The sequence below is a fragment of the Peromyscus eremicus genome, unplaced genomic scaffold (genome assembly GCF_949786415.1).
Source record: "Peromyscus eremicus unplaced genomic scaffold, PerEre_H2_v1 PerEre#2#chr22_unloc_1, whole genome shotgun sequence".
Taxonomy (NCBI): domain Eukaryota; kingdom Metazoa; phylum Chordata; class Mammalia; order Rodentia; family Cricetidae; genus Peromyscus; species Peromyscus eremicus.
The window spans coordinates 11,286,379-11,302,865 of NW_026734286.1; the positions used below are offsets into that span (position 1 = coordinate 11,286,379).

The 16,487-nt window shown below is 56.6% G+C and overlaps 1 protein-coding gene across 3 annotated transcripts in view; it reads left to right on the forward strand.

The window, feature by feature from the left end:
• Positions 1-8,123: 8,123 nt before the first annotated feature.
• The window catches only part of Sbno2 (strawberry notch homolog 2), a 49,830-nt gene continuing 41,466 nt past the window's right edge, over positions 8,124-16,487 (forward strand). For 2 of the 3 annotated variants that reach the window (XM_059251775.1, XM_059251777.1), the window contains exon 1: positions 11,078-11,184. The gene's annotated coding sequence lies outside the window, so the exon portion shown is untranslated. Of the gene's footprint in view, positions 8,238-11,077; positions 11,185-16,487 lie in introns of those variants that run through there. The other variant, XM_059251776.1, reaches the window with a different exon arrangement.

Consider the following 16,487-nt stretch of genomic DNA (forward strand, 5'->3'; position numbering starts at 1 on the left):
GCCCGTCAGCAGACGGGACTGACGCGGGGCACGGTAGGGCTTGGGGCGGTGACCTCGGAGTTTCGGGACTCGGGTTAGAGTTCACGCGCGTCAACGTCCTCCGGGGAACGGCCGCGAGTGGGACCCGCCCGGGCTCGTTCCCGACGGCCCTCGGGGACGGGGTCAAAGGGCTCAAACCTAGCGAGCGGGAGCCTGGGGCCGTCCTGGGGCGCCGCGGGGGCCCGAGCGCGGACCGACGCCGGCCGAGCGCAGCGGGGAACCGCTCTGCGGCTGCGGGCGCTCGCCGCCAACCCGGACGACCTGAGTTCGATCCCCGGACACTCACAAGGTGGAGGGGAGACCCTCCTCCCGCGGGGGCTCTCTGACCCGTGGCCGGCACGCGCGCGCGCACACACACACACACAAAATAATTTTTTTAAATAAAGTAGCAGCTGTCAAAAAATGTGGCTCGTAGCCGGGCAGTGGTGGCGCACACCTTTAGTCCCAGCACTCGGGAGGCAGAGGCAGGAGGATCTCTGTGAGTTCGAGGCCAGCCTGGTCTACAGAGCGAGATCCAGGACAGGCTCCAAAACTGCACAGTGAAACCCTGTCTTGGAAAACCAAAAAATAAAAAAATTAAATAAATAAATAAATAAATAAATAAATAAAATGCGGTTTGGTAAGATGGGCATCGCTAAAAATAAATAAATAAATAAATAAATAAATAAATAAATAAATAAATAAGTAAGTAAGTAAGTAAATAAATAAATAAATAAAATGCGGTTTGGTAAGATGGGCGTCGCTGCGGGCCTCAGCTCCCCAGCAGGGCACAGTTTGGGGTGTTTGTTGGTTTGGTCATTTTTAATATTTTAAACGTGTTTACTCCTACGCGTGTGCCTGCTTTGCCGCGTGTATGAGAAGAAGGGCTGGGGTTCGTCCAGGGCGAGTGCTCCCGCAGCCGGACTCCGCACACTGGACAGCTCACACTCAGGTCCGTCCATGGATCCGGGTCCCTCTGAGGCCGCCAGGGGGCGGCGTGGGCCGCCGCAGGGAGAGCCCTGGGGCCCGGACACCTCAGCAGGTGAAGGGGTTCAGCAGGATGCACGGTGGAGGGAGGAACTGATTCCGCAGACACACACACAAATAAAGGGAAAAACTGAGAGAAACAGGCCGGACAGGGAGGCGACTGCAGGCGGCCGCAGGGAAGCCTCGGGAGCTCAGGCGAGCTCGGCCGCTCTTCCAGGGCGCCCACGCGGCCGCTCACAACTGTAACTCCACTCTGGGGGTTACTCTGGACCCAGGGGCACCAGGCCTGCACAGTGCACGCACACACATTCAGACGACACACTCATACACGTGCAAGATAATAAAATGTAAAAAATAGATTTGCAAAACGTACAGGGGAGACAGATGACCTCCACGGACAGGAGGGACCATGGGGACTGCTGAGTCCTGGCCCACACAGCCCCTCCAGAGACTCTGGACTTCCACCTCCCATCTCACTGTTCTGACATGGCCGTCTCAAACACCCACATCGCTCCCCTTCCCCTGGGTGACAGCCACGCATGCCCTCTGAGGGGAGGAGTCACCACTGCTGAGGAACTCCAGGTCAGAGGCACACTTGGAACTGTTTAGAGACTTACTGTGTTTACATAAGTGTGTGTGTGTGTGTGTGTGTGTGTGTGTGTGTCCCCATAGGCTAGAAGGAAGCGTTGAGTCCCCTGGTGCTAGAACTACAGATGGTTGTGGACTGACATGCTGGTGCTGGGAACCGAACCTGGGACTTCTGGTAGCAGCTGGCGCTCACCACTGGCCCATTTCTCCAGCCCAAACTTGGAAGTATTTACAAATGGAAAGATGAGGACCTAGAACGGTGATTCAAAACAATGGTCAGGCCGGGTGGGGAAGAATCAGCCCCCCTCCCTTCTCCTCTGTCTCCCTCAAACTCCTGATCCTCCTGCCTCCAAGCTGGGATCACAGGCATGCACTACGTCGGGTGGCTGCTGGACATACTTTTGAGTCTTTTAATTTGGGAATTCTGGAACTCACTACCCCTTCAATAATGAGAATTTTTCCCGAGAAACATCAGGGAAAGAAGGTCAGGGGAAATGGCGCTGGGGGAGGCCGACACAGGGAGCAAAGAGTAATGTCTGAGGCAGGACTTCAGTGGGAAGAGTGCCCACCCAGCAGGACAGGAGCTCCGGTACCCTACCCAGCACCACAGAAATCAGACGTGCAGTACACCTGTCGTTCGTGGCTTGGGAGATGGAGGCAGGGGGATCAGGATTTCAAGGTCATCCTCCAATACTTGGTGAGTTCCAAGCCAGTTTGGGCTACAGAGTGAGTTCCAGGTCAGCCTGGGCTACATATTCAAACTCTGTCTCCAAAGGAAAAAATAAAAATAAAAAAATAAAATTACCAAAACTGGGCCAGGACTGGTGGCGCACGCCTTTAATCCCAGCACTGGGATGCAGAGGCAGGTGGATCTCTGTGAGTTCGAGGCCAGCCTGGTCTACAGAGCGAGATCCAGGACAGCCAGGGCTACACAGAGAAAGCTTGTCTAGAAAAAAAGAAAAGAAAAGAAGAAAATTAAATCTCAAGAAAATACTGTATTAAGTCCAGTGTCATGGGGCACATTTTTAAGATGGTTGTGAGCCACCATGAGGTTGCTGGGGATTGAGCTCAGGATTTGGGGAAGAGCAGCCAGTGCTCTAACCTCTACAGCCATCCCTCCAGCCATGGGGCACACTTTTAATTCCAGCACTAGTGAGGCAGACGCAGGTGAGTCTCTGTGGATTTGGGGTGACTCATTACAACGGCCTATAACTCCAGCTTGAAGTTGGCGGTGGGTCTGACTCCCTCTCCTGGCCTCCTCCATCAGCCACACACACACACACACACACACACACACACACACACACACACACCAAGCACTCTCAAGATACAAAGAATGTTTTTTTTTGTTTTTTTTCAAAAACCAACAAACAAGTAAGTACATAAGAGCAAAGGTTTCATGGGGCTAGAGAGATGGCTCAGTGTGCTGCATGCTCTTCCAGAGGACCCAGGTTCGGTTCCCAGGGCCCACCTGGCAGCTCACAACTGTCTGTGACTCCAGTGCTAAGGGATTGGGCATCCTCTTGGCTGCCCCAGGAGCTGCATGCAAGTGGTGCCCATACATGCTGCTCGAACGCTCAGAAAAGAAAATAAATAGCCGGGCGGTGCACAACTTTAACCCTGGCACTTAGCAGGCAGAGGCAGGCAGAGGAGGCCAGCCTGGTCTACAGAGTGAGTTCCAGGACAGCCAGGGCTACACAGAGAAACCCTGTCTCAGGAAAAACAAAAAAAATAGAATTTCAAAACAAAACACCGGGCTGGAGAGATGGCTCAGAGGTTAAGAGCACTGGCTGCTCTTCCAAAGGTCCTGAGTTCAATTCCCAGCAACCACATGGTGGCTCACAACCATCTGTAATGAGATCTGGTGCCCTCTTCTGGCCTACAGGGATACGTGCAGACAGAACACTGTATACATAATAAATAAAATCTAAAAAAAAAAAAAAAATTCAAAACAAAACACCATAAAAGGTTCAGGGTATGACTCAGAGGTGGACAGATTCCCTGGCGTTCCTGGGTTCTCTTTCCAGCACCTCAATGTGACTAAGTTAACTAGGTGAAGAGGTGTGGCCATGAGCAGGAGCAGCTCATGGTCATCCTCCACTGCAGAGGCTGACACCAGCCTTCCATGTTCCTAGCCTGTCCTGTAGCTCAATCCTGCCACCCGGGCCCTTTGTACATGCTGTACCCAGGCTTCACCCCATCACCCTGGCTCCTCATGTGACTCGCTGAAGCTCACCTCCAGGTCTCGGTGACCTTGGCAACAGCATAAACGAGGAGTGAGTGGTTGTAAGGGGATGACTCAGACAGGTGAGTAAGTGTTGGAAAGCAAGCGCTACCCTGGGTTCCTTTTGTTACTCAGCTGTAGCTGACTAATACAGATTGCACGGTGTCCTCCCAGCTCAGGACCCTGGGTTCTGTTCTTGCCTTGCACATCAATAGGCCCATCTGAGAAATGGGCAAGGGGAGCCGTCCACTCCCTGCCTGAGATCGCCACCCTGAAGCCTTAACTGTTGTTGGCTTTTGGGGGCTCTTTGTTGGGGTGCCACTACCCAGCTCCCAAATAAATCATACCCAAAGGCTTATTATCACAGATGAATGCCCAGCCTTAGCTTGACTTAGTTTCCTGCCAGCTTTTCTTAAATTATCCCATCTATCTTTTTCCTTTTCTATTCCCGTAAATTTTATTCTTACTCCGCAGCTTGCTGTATAGCTGGATGGCTGGCCCCTGGAATCCTCCTCCTTCTCTGGTTCCTAGCTCTCTTTCAATCCCTCTTCCCAGATTTCTCCTCCTCTTTATCCTCTGCCTGTGCCAACCATCTCAGCCCACCGGGGCAGAGCCGTGTCCACTGCCCCACAAAGGCCTTCCCTGACCTTCGTGACTGGTTTCTGTTTGCTTCTTTTGAGCCAGGGTCTCTGGTAGCCCAGGCTGGCCTTGAACTTGTAATGTAGCCAAGGGTGACCTTGAACTCTGCCTCTAGTGCTTAGAGACAGATGTGTTCCTTGTCACCAGTTTTTTCTCTCTCTGTTTTTCTTCCTTCTCCCTCTCTCCCTCCTTCCCTCCTCTTTCTCCCTCTCTCCCTCCCTCTTCTCTTCCTCCTTCTAAGATCTACTTATGTGGCCCAGGCTGACCTCCTGGCTTCCTGGCTTCCTCCTTTAAAAAAAAAAAATGTCTGAGCCGGGCGGTGGTGGCGCACACCTTTAATCCCAGCACTGGGAGGCAGAGGCAGGAGGATCTCTGTGAGTTCGAGACCAGCCTGGTCTACAGAGCGAGATCCGGTACAGGAACCAAAACTACACAGAGAAACCCTGTCTCGAAAAACCAAAAAACAAAAACAAAAAAAAATGTCTGTGGTGCTCATGTGAACCTTGGATCACACCAGGCTGGAATGGCAATGCCGAGCCACACCTAGCCCCGGCCCATATTTCTCAGGTATGTGTCATGATATGTCATACACCTCTGCCAAAGGGACCCATGACTGCAAAGCTTCCCTTCCGCCAGTTGGAGGGAAGACAAGTCGGTGGGTACGGTGTTTGCCACGCAAACGTGAGGGACGTGAGTTCGAATCCCAGAGCCAACATAAAAAGCCAGGCACTGGGGACACAGTGGTGCACGCCTTTAGTCCTAGCCCTAGTGAACTGAATCTATATGAATTCAAGGCACCCTGCTTTACACAGGGAGTCCCAGGCTAGCCCGAGCCATCGTGTGAGACCTTGAGGTGAGGGGTGGGGGCTGGAGAGAGGGGTCCGAGTCCCAGCTCCCACATGGCGGCTCACAACCATCCTGAACTCTAGTTCCCGGGGCTCTGATGGCCTCTTCTGATCTCTGTGGGTACCAGGCATGCGTGAGGAGACAGACATACAGGCAGACACATAAAATAAATGAATGCAACATGAACACGATTATGATAAAGTCTGCACGCCCCTCATAGTGGACCCAACCATGAACACTTTACAACCCCAGGGACAAAACGTTGCCGGCATACAGGCATCTGGAGAGGCAAGTGGCCCACCAGCTGAGTCTCTACATGAGAGTCCAGACCTGGCCGGTCCCTCATTACAGCCTGAGCAGAGGATCCAGCTGCATATACACCTCCCCTGGCCTCCTAACCCGGGAGCACAGTAAGGAGCATATTCATACCTCGAGGACACCATGTTCAGGGTAATCTGTTACACAGCTGTACTTCCTGATTCAGGCTGGGTATTACAACCAGCCCAGGCCGTTCCTCCAGCCAGCCACTGTGTGTCCTGAATAAGATATTTTATTCATTTATTTTATTTGATTTTCCTTGTCTTTTGTTTTTTTGAGACAGGGTTTCCCTGTGTACCCTGGCTGTCCTGGATCTCACTCTGTAGACCAGGCTGTTCTCGAACTCACAGAGACCTGCCTGCCCCTGCCTTCCGAGGGCTGGGATTAAAGGTGTGTGCCACCACTGCCCGGCTTAAGGTTACTTTTTACTAAAGTCATCACTATAAGTCGATATATGGACCCGAGTTCCATCCCCAGCACTGAATCTACAGCGGTGTCTTTCTCATATATAAACACAACACCCCGAGGTGTTTATATAAAACTCTTCTGAGAGCTGCTGAGATAACTCTCACTTTATTATTTTATTTTATTTTTTAATTACACTCATGATATTAATTACATTTGTGGTATTCATTGATTACTCTCACTTTAAAGATGGTCAACCAACACAGACAAGGTTGTGAGCCTTGCCTGGGCTCACACGGCATCGTCTGGAAAAGCTAAGGTTTGACCCCTGGGGATAGGAGATGACCCACAGTGGCGGGCACACCCGCGACCAGTTCCAACCCCCCCAGACCTGCTGGAGTTGCCGACTGGGTACCCCGAGCTCTGCCGGGGCATGCCTGAGCTGGCGGTGGCTGGACTCCACACCCTTCTCCAAATGCCCCTCTGGTCCCTCCAGGATGGAGATGAGTCACGCCTCCTGGAATCTCCCTCCGCTGTTGGACTCCTGGGTGAAGGTCCAGGAATCCCCAGAGCAGGTGAAGTCACTGATCCAGGCTGGCTTGGTGCGGCTGGTGAGGACCCGGGGACCGCGCAGTCTCTGTCCTTGCTCTGCTGAGGGTCCCAGCGCTGGCCTGGCCTCTGGGCGTCCACAGAACATGCCTGAGACAAAGAAAACCAAACAGTCGCCCGCTCTGTCTGCACCCTCCCTCTGTCCCTCGGACACCCGGGTTCTGAGCCCCAGCCACCTTCCTTAACTGCTCCCCAGGCTCTGCGGCCTCTGCGGTGCCCAGAGCTCCAGGCCTGCGTGCGAGCCCATGTGAGCCTCAGTCCATCAGGGTTTGCTGGTGGGTGGCATGCTGGTGGGTGGTGCCCTGGACAGACAGTTACACATGACCTCCGCGCTGAGGAGTGGAGGGAGTCTGAACTTGGGCTCCTCTCTCTTCTCTAGGTTTGGTCTGTCAGTAGCTGAGCTTTTGGTTGTTGTGTGTGTGTGTGTGTGTGTGTGTATGCATGTGTGCATATATGTGTGTATGAGTGTGTATTTGTGTATATGTGTATGTGTGTATGTGTATATGTGTGTGCACGTGTGCATTGTGTATATGTGTGTGTGTATTGTGTATGTGTGTATTGTGTATATGTGTTTATGTGTGTATTGTGTATATGTGTGTATATGTGTGTGTGTGCCCCCAGGCTTTCAGACTCCCACTGGAGGACTAGAAGCATCAGCTCCTCTTATGTCCCAGAGCCTGCTTTTTACTTACATTTTATTTTAATTTATTTTACCATATAATTTAATTCTACATATCAGCCACGGATTCCCTTGTTCTCCCCCCTCCCGCCCCCCTACATTTTTTGTGTGTGTGTATGAGTGTTTTGTCTGCATGTCCGTCTGTACACCGCGTGCATGCAGTGGCCTAGGAAGCCAGAAGAGGGCATCGGATCCAATGGGACTGGTGTTAGGGATGGTTGCCAGCCGCCCTGTGGGTGCTGGAACTGAACCTGGGTTCTCTGCAAGAGCAGCCACTGATCTCAACCCTTGAGTCATCTCGCACCCCGTCTTTTTGCTTTTTAAAACCAGATCTTATTAACTTGCTTAGGCTGGCTTTGAGTTCACGATGTCCCTGCCGGTCTCTGGAGTCCCGGGATAACACAGTATTGCCCCACCATGCCTGGCTCCAGCTGACTTCTGTTTCTGCCCTGGCTACACCACACCCCTGCTCTACAACCTTGCATGGCTCCGGTCGCTCCCAGGTTGTGTTAAGTGGTCGTCCCAGCTCCCCCACGACTCCCATAGTCCCGGACCCTCCCCTATCCACACAGCCTGTCTCCTCTCTCTTGCTACTGTTTCCACTCATTTTCCAGCCCTGTCCAGTCAGTCTTCAGCTCCCCAGCGTCAGGACCCACTGGAGACAAACTGGAGGTGTGTGGATCAAGGTCTTCAGTGGGTGTCCCAGGTGTCCTGGCCTCTCCCTACAGAGGAGGAAGGCCTGGGCTGGGTGGATCTCAAACCCGTCAGGCAGGTTTACTCTTCCCCGAAGCCTTGGCACAGACCAGATCCCGAACAGGGGCCCAGCAGGATCTGGCTGTGTGCCCTGGGGCCCAAGGAGCGAGGAGTCCCAGGTACAGGAACAGTGGCCTCCAGACACCTAGGGACACGGAGAAACTGGCGCAGGTGGGTCGGGTGCTGGAGGAGGGCTGATGTCTGCACTTGGTGATGGTGACAGTTGGGCCGAGGTTGGTGTGTGGGCAAAGAGAGACAAAGCTGGGTAGAGAGAGAGACCAGGAGATGGGTGAGGGCCACCGTGGCCTTCTGCAGCTGCTCCTGCTTCAGCGTCCCCTCAGCATTGAGGAAAGCCCGAATCAAGCTTGAGAAAGGGAGATGGAAGGGTGGCAGAGGTGGAGGGGGAAGAGGTGGTGCCAGACTTGGGGGCCCCACTAGGGGAAGTGGGTATAGAAAACAGAAGTGGCCAGGGGGACTATGAGGGAGGAGGGACTTCGGTGGCAGCTTGGGAACATTGGGACTTTCCAGAGTGTGGGGAAACAGGAAGTGAATCCCTAGGTCCCTGCCTGCTGCTGGGCCAGGCGAGCTCACCTGCTGCTCCATACCTGCCAGGGGCTGGGTCTATGTCAACGGGAAACTAGGGCTGGGGTGTGCCCCAGTGTGAGAAGCTGAGGGTGTGAGGATGTCCTTAGCAGTGACTGGATAATGAAGGGCTGGGCACCGCTGTCCAGCGGAGGGTGCTTGCCGATCTAGTGGAGGGCATTATCCCTAGAATTCTAGCGCACCCCCAAAAAACAGACATGGTAGTCCATGCTCGTCACCCCAGCTCTGGGAAGGTGATGGCAGAGGGGGGGGGGGGATCACGAGTTCAAGGTCAGCTTTCTGAGTTTATGGCTGGCCGAGGGCAAGGGCCCTTCTCAAAACAAAAGAATCAACATAGCCTGGGGGGGTGCATGCCTTTAATTCCAGCACTCGGGAGGCAGAGGCAGGCGGATCTCTGTGAGTTCAAGGTCAGCCTGGAGGGAGTTCCTGGACAGTCAGGGCTACACAGAGACTTGTCTAGAGACCTAAAAATAAAACAAAACAACAACAAGCAATCAGCACTTGGTCAGTGGAACAACCTAGCAGAGCAGTTAGCTAGGGTTATGATCTGCTCGCTAGCAGACGCCCGGAGGGGCCGCTGACTTTCTTGAAGTCACACAGCAGTCCATGCTGCTGCATCTAAAACTGGACCACGAACTTACAGCCGGCCGCTGTTGGTCTCCGGCTGACTCCTATGCTTCCTCGGAAATCCCCAAATCTGACTAATTCCCTAGCCATCCCCAGCTTGGCGGATTCCTTCAGGCTGACAGGGTTGGATACACCCTGGCCTGGGCAAACTGCCTCCATTTGAGGCAAGATTACCCATAGTGACCTCGTGGCTTCCCTTGGTGGACATGGCAGAGGTCCATGCCTTTCCTTAGGGGAGCTGGGCTAACTTCGGGACAGACCTTCGCCTCCATGTCCCCCCGGGAAAGGCGAGTGACACCCATCTGGGAGGACTAAGGTGAGAGGGCGGGATTCGCGAGTACGAGACGCTGAGACTCCTCATTCTGTGTGTGCCTGTATGTGTGACTGTACGTGTGCACACGGGTGTGCAATGTGTGCGTGTGTGCGTATAGGTTAACCTCAGGGGCTGCCTGCACTGTTTTCTCAGACATGGTCCCTCTTTTGCCCGGGATCTGCTGGCTGCGCCAGCTGGCCAGAGAGCTCTAGGATCCTCCTGCTTCTGCCTCCCCAGAGCTGCAGCCACCCTTGCGTGTTTTACGTGGGTGCTGGGGATTGAACTCAGGTCCCCATGCTTGAGAGGCGAGCACTTTACCCACTGAGCCGTCTCCCCGACCCACTACACCAGGTCTTTGGACAGCCTTTCTTCCTTCCTGTCTATGTGACGAACTCTTACTTAAACTTCAAAACCCCAGTTTCTATAGCCTTCCTCCACCATACCACCTCCTGGAGTCCCCTTCCCATTATGCAGTGACCCCTGCCTGCGTCCCCTTCCCTCAGGACCTGTGTGAGGGTGTACGGTCCTGGCTTTCTCTCCCCTAGACAGGAGTTTCCTGGGGGCACAATAAAGAACCAGGTCCTCACTGTGGGCATTTGTTGTGCACCTTTTTTCCCCCCAAGACAGAGTTTCTCTGTGTAGTTTTGGAGCCTGTCCTGGAACTCACTCTGTAGACCAGGCTGGCCTCGAACTCACTCTGTAGCCCAGGCTGGCCTCGAACTCACAGAGATCCCCCTGCCTCTGCCTCCCGAGTGCTGGGATTAAAGGCGTGCGCCGCCACCGCCCGGCTGTTGTGCACCTTAACCCCAGCACTCCGGAGAGAGGCAGGTAGAGTTCTTTGAGTTCGAGGCCAGCCTGGGCTACATGGAGAGAAAACAGCATCCATAGAGTTCATCAAATTATTTATTTACAGGCAAGTCTAGTTTCAGGGCTGCAGGTCACGGGAGGCTTCTGTGTGCTGGTAGCTCTGAGTCTGAATTCGTGATACCGGCTGGGAAAGGGGATGGTGGCCGAACTGGCTTTACCCGCACTGAGGCCCACACCCGAGGCTGGTCTGTACCGAGAAGGGAGATAAATGCGAGCTACGGTGGGGGTGAGAAAGGGACTGGACCGGGCACGGTGGTCTGCGCCTTTAACAAACGCGTGCGCTTGCGCGGCGGGGGCTGGCGGGTCTTCGTGAGTTCGAAGCCAGCCAAGGCTACAGTGAGACTTCGTCTGGAAAACAGAAAGCGCAAAGGCTCGGTCTGGATGGTTCTAAGGGAGCCGGAGATTGCAAGGGTCTGAGGGGTTGGTGGGGTCTGAGGTTGCCCGTGGACCGGGCCAGGACTCCTGGGCACGCGCAAAGGCCCGAAGGGGAAACTGAGGACCGCAGGGGAACAGGGAGCGGGTTCGGTTCCCTGCAGAACCCAGGCCCCGCCCCGGCCCCACGAAGCCCCGCCCCCGAGGCCGCGCCCCCCTCGCAGGAGCGGAAGTGCGCGCCGCCGCCAAGATGGCGCCCAGAACCCGGAAGTGAGCGGCGGCCGCCGAGAGGCTCCGGGAAACTGAGGCGCCGCGGGCTCCACGACCGGGTCTGAGGTGAGGCGCCGGCCCGAGACCCCGCTGGGACCCCTCCGCGACCCCCACGCGGCCCGGCCCGGGTTCCGGGGTTTTCGCGGGCGTTCTGGGGCTGCGGGGCGGGGGGCGAGCGCGCCGCAGAGTGCGGCACCGCGACCTCTGACCCTCGCCGCGACCCCCGACCCCGCCCCCCGGCGCGACCCCTGTTCGCCCAGCCTCTCTCCGTGGACTCGGACCCAGCCCTCCGCGCCGACCTCAGGCTCTCTCTGGCCGCCCCCGCCGCGACCCCCGCCCCCGCCCCCGCCGCGACCCCTGACCCCGCCCCCGCCGCGACCTCCGCCCCCGCCGCGACCCCCGACCCCGACCCCGGCCGGCAAGCCCCTTCTCCTGGGAGCCCTGGCTCCTGTTGCGACCCCCAGGGCGCGTCTCTGGCGTTGACCCCGTCCTTTGGGCGAACCCCGATTCCCGCTCATGAGAGCCCTTCCCTCCCGGGGAATCCTGACCACCGCGTCACTCCGCGCCCCGACCCTGGACTTGGCGGGCGCCCCTTTCTCCCTGCACCTCGAGCCCCGACAGACAGTCTGCCTTGAATCTTGACCCCGGCCTCCCGGGACCCTCTGTCTACCGTGGAACCTTGACTTCCCCTTGGGGACCCCCGTTTGCCTAGTGAACTTTAACCTCACACTGCGGACCCCCTTCTCCTGGTGCACCCAGACCCTGCCCCCTGACCACTGCCTCCCCTGTTTCTCCTGCCGTGTGCCCGGTCCTGAGAGTGAACCCCAGTCCCTACCTTGCGCCATGATCCCTTGACCCCAGCCTCACTCATGACTTCTAACTTTCCTGTTGTTTTTCCGTGTTCTTTTTGACCCCTTGCTTTTTCTGGTGATCTTTGACCCTGGAGCACCATGGGGTATCTTAGTCCTTTCCTGCCTCCCTTGCTGCCCCCAGCCATGGGGGTTCCCAGGACCCCCGGCTATCCAGGAGGAGCCTCCTCACGGTGTGGATGGCAGGACCACTGACCCCAGGCACGGCCCTCATGTCCTGCTCTTGTTTGGGTCGGGGGAGTGTGATGGGAGTCATGTTGAGAGCGAGACTCCAGGGAGCTGACGGAGGAGAGTGGGTGTCACCACCCCAAGGACATGGCTGGACTAGCTTGGTGGTGAGGCAAGGACCTCAGGGTGTCTCTCGAGATGTCATGATTAACTCTCTGAAAAGTTAAAAAAAAAAAAGGCATGAGTGTGTCAAGTGGCCGGGACATCCCCAGGCTCTGCTTCCCGGAATGCCTGTGGGTCCCGCCTGCTCGGGAGCGGCCTTCCTGCCCTGGCTGTCTGGTGCCAGCTACTGTACCCTGCGAGTGGTGAGCGAGAGGGGCACCTGGCCTTGGAGGTGGCACAGTTGCTGGCAGTTCGGTGAGTTTTTCCATGCGGGGAGGGGCCCTGAGGGGCTGAGCTGAGTCGGGATCCCAGGGAGCCCCTGTTAGATGGGGCATTGCCAGGAGTCTGGCATGGTCGGGAGCGGCGGTTTGTCAGGCTTGTCATAGAGCGCTGCCGTGTGGGACTGGGGACAGGTGAAGGGACAAGGGGCATCACCTAGTGACTGCAGAGAGGCCCCTAACTCAGATCCAGGCCAGGTGACGGGGCCTGTCCATTTCCTTCCCTCCTGTGATTGGCCCTCCTAGGGACCTGCTTCAATGGCAGGCAGCTGGAATCTTTACGTGGGAGGCCTGGCTGGTCCCCTCCTCCCCTGTCCATCCTCCAGTGTCCTTGGGCCCAGCCCTGGATTTTCCCAGGGGCCGGCTCCTGGAGATGGATGCTGAGGCCCTTTCCAGTTGGGACTGAGAGCGGCAGGGACCTGCTGGCCCAGCCCTGCGTGTGATGGGTGGGGAGGCACCTCCATGCCCCTCCGCCGCTCCTGCAGGTTTCTGCTGTGCTCCCACCTTTAGGGAGAAGCTGGGGCACTTCTCCAGCCGAGTGAGCAGCCTGGCTCTGCTGGAAGCAGTTTTGCTGAGCTCTGGAGTGGGCAGTCCTGAGGGGAAGTGGGTACAGGTGCCTAAGAGGGAAACTGAGGCGCTGAGAGCTCGCACTTGGCCCGAGTAATGCTGCAGCTCACACGCCTGTCCATGCAGCCCTGGCCTGACATGCCGGGGCCCCACGAGCAGGGCGGCAGAGACAATAAAGAGGCGACTGTCCCTGCCGCCTCCCCCAGGGCCCCGTGAGTGTGAGACTGGCTACTTCCCTGCTCGGGATGTGTGTGTGACACCACCTGAAACTGTGAGCGTGGGGACGTGTGAGGGGGTAAAGGACGGCCCTCATCTCACATTCCGACATGGCCCCTAGGCTGTGTCTGTGTGTGTGAGCTGTGTGTGATACACTGGACTGTGAGAATTCGGTCAGATCTGCGCTGTGTGCGTGGGTGTGTTTGCGTGCCCGGGTCCCTCTCACTCACACATGTGAGGTTCACATGTGTGTGCTGTTTGTTGTGCTCAGCCTGCAGCTCTGTTCGCTAAGGGTCCTGTGGTAACAAGGTGGGAGGGAATAATGGGGAGTAGGTGTGGCCAGTATGGAACACAGCCTGAGAACAAGGTCACCCAGGTCATCCTGGACTGTCTTCTGCACACTCCCAGCTGGGGGGTGCCCCCTCCAGAGTGCCAAGTCTGCCCCCCCCTACGTACGAGGGTGAGGAGCTGACTTCCTCCGGTACTGTTGTGGACAGTGGCTCCACCTCTCTGGTTACCCTGCTTCCAGTCCTTGGGAGGGGTGGGCACCTCCTTTGGTTGTGGCTCGGGGGATGGTAGAGCCAGGACTCCAGCTGAGACTGTCATCTTTGTGCTGAATGCACCCAGTGCTCAGGACAGTGTAGAGGGACCTCATCGTGTTCAGAGCCCCAGACACTGAAGGCCACGCGTTCCCTCTGGTGGGAAGTGTCCAGAACAGGAGAATCTAGAGACAGAAGGAGGATTTGTAGGACCCGGGGCAGGGAGGTAAGGGGGAGGTGACTGCTTATGGGGAGAGGTCTTCCTTTGGGGGTCATGGAATGTTCTGGAGCCAGATAGCTGTGATATTTGTATGATAGGATGTACTGAGTCCCAGTGCGTCGCAAGCTCCGCAGATGAACTTGACACATGGGCACTGTTTCCCAGAGTGAGGCTGGCCACGCACCTCAGAAGCCCACGGGTGGACTGCAAGCTTGAGAGCGGGCTGTAGGCCTAGCTTCTCACCAGTTCACATCGGGGACACGGGAGAGTGAGAGAGAGCCTTGTCCTGGTCCCTTGGAGAAGGGCAGGCACAGTGGCCCATATGGCTGCAGCTCAGCTCTGTCTTGAGAAGGCAGCTTCCTGGAGCCCGACACAGATACCATGGTGGGGACCTGGGCTTCTGGGAGGGGCTGAGTGCCAACATAGTGTCAGCTGCCTGTCCTGGCCTCTTGTGCCCAGTGGTGGGTCCTGCGTTGTCAGAGGGACAGGGTGGGTGCCCCTGGTCTATGAAGAGCACCCATCAGGCCTGGGTCATTTGCTGAGGGTCTGGGGACAGCAGAGATATCCTGTGTGCTGGGGGAAGATTGGCTTGGCCACCATGTGCCCACATTGACCAGAAAGGAGATGGACAGTGGGTCGGACATATCGCTCCTCGGTGGCTTCAGATCTGCCTGTCTGGCTTGTCCTTAAGTGGGTGTCCACCCTCCTCCCCATCTCCTGTCCCCGACCCTGCTGGGTCCCCAGGATGCACTTGTAGGCTGCTGCCTGCAGACTTGCACCGCCCACGTCCACGTGCTGCCGCTCTGAGATAAGGGGACTTAGAGGTCCCTCATCAAGACAGCATAGTCCAGTTCCCAGTGGGAACCCGGCACAGAGTGAAACTGAAAGGGGCAGTGCCTGGGATGGCCAAGGTCCTGCTTCATTTCAAAAGTGACAGCACAAATCCTCAAGGAAGTCTCCCCACCCATGGGGGTCAAAGGCTGCAGATACAGGGCAGGTTGAGGGTCCCAGGAGGGCAGCAGATCTAGGTCTTTGTGGTGGTGACTCATCGTGACCAGGGTGGGGTGACTGTACCGGGAGTGCTAGCGGGTCAGAGAGAAAGTCCCTGCCCCACACAGTGGCCCTGGTGCCAGGATAGCAGCTACCCACCCCAACTGTGCCCTGTCTGTCCCGCAGCCCAGGGTGGCCTTCTGAACATGAGGTAAGCCAAGAGAAGCCTTGCATCCCTGGGCAGTGTGTCCCCCGCGCCCCGGTCTCTGCTGCAGGTGGAGAGGGCCAGGGAGTAGTTTGGGCTCTGGGGAGTAGATGCTGTGGGGATCCAATGTGCCTGCTGGGGACCAGGGGGCGCCTATTACAGATGGTTAAGAGCAGCTGGAACGTTCTGGGTTGGTCCAGTGAGGGTTCTGTGTGTACCCCAAGTGCTGTGAATTGGATTATCTGAGCCCGTGTGTCCTGGCCATTGGGGTTCCTGTCTGAGCCTGGCTAGAGGCCAGCTACGGAAACCTACTGGTGTCAGCTGGGCACAGGTGTCCTGGACCCTGGGAGATGGCCTCTTAGATTCTGCAGCTTGGCCTTCTGAGACCTAGGTAGAGGTCGAGGACTCAGGAATGGCATTAGGGATGTCCCAGAGTTGACATCTCTACTCTGGCTTTGTGGGAAGCTGGCAGCACCCAACATTAGGGGCTGGGTGTGACATCCTGTGTCGCCCACTCTAGATAGTCAGGGGCTGCCACCCCTAAACTCCGATCCAAGTCTTCTCCTGAAAAACCAGCCTGTCTGGATGCCCAGGGCCACATTCCTTCCTCCTGCCCCCTCCTGCCATGCCTGGGCCTCCCCAGTGTGCCCCGCCCACCTGCTTCCTCCGCTGGAGGCAGGGCAGGCAGAGCCCCTGAGAAGCTGTGGGGCTCCAGATACCCCAGAATCTGCCACTGCGCCTGTGGGGCCCTGCTGGTCATTGAGGGTCTCAATTTCAAGGCATGGGTCTGACCTTGGGTGGAGCTAGGATCTCAGGTCTGGCCTAGAGAGCCATCAGAATAGGCAGCCCTGTGGGCATGCTGTCTTCCATAATCAGGACTGTAGCTGTGAGTTTTTGGCAAGAGTCGTGGGTTAGAGCGCTCGCCTGGCACACACACACACATAGTCCTGGCTTCCTTATCCGGCACCCATCTGGTGTGGTGTGGTATACTCTGGAGTTCTGCAACAGAGTGAGTTCCGGGCCAAAATCATCCTGGGTGTGTCTGAGTGGCCGTGCTGTCCCTGGGGTCCTCACAGGCAGAGGCCTCTCTCTCTTCCACCAGCTGTGGGCAAATCTGAGACCCCAAGTTGGGGCACACTGGCTGCCCTGCTGGCT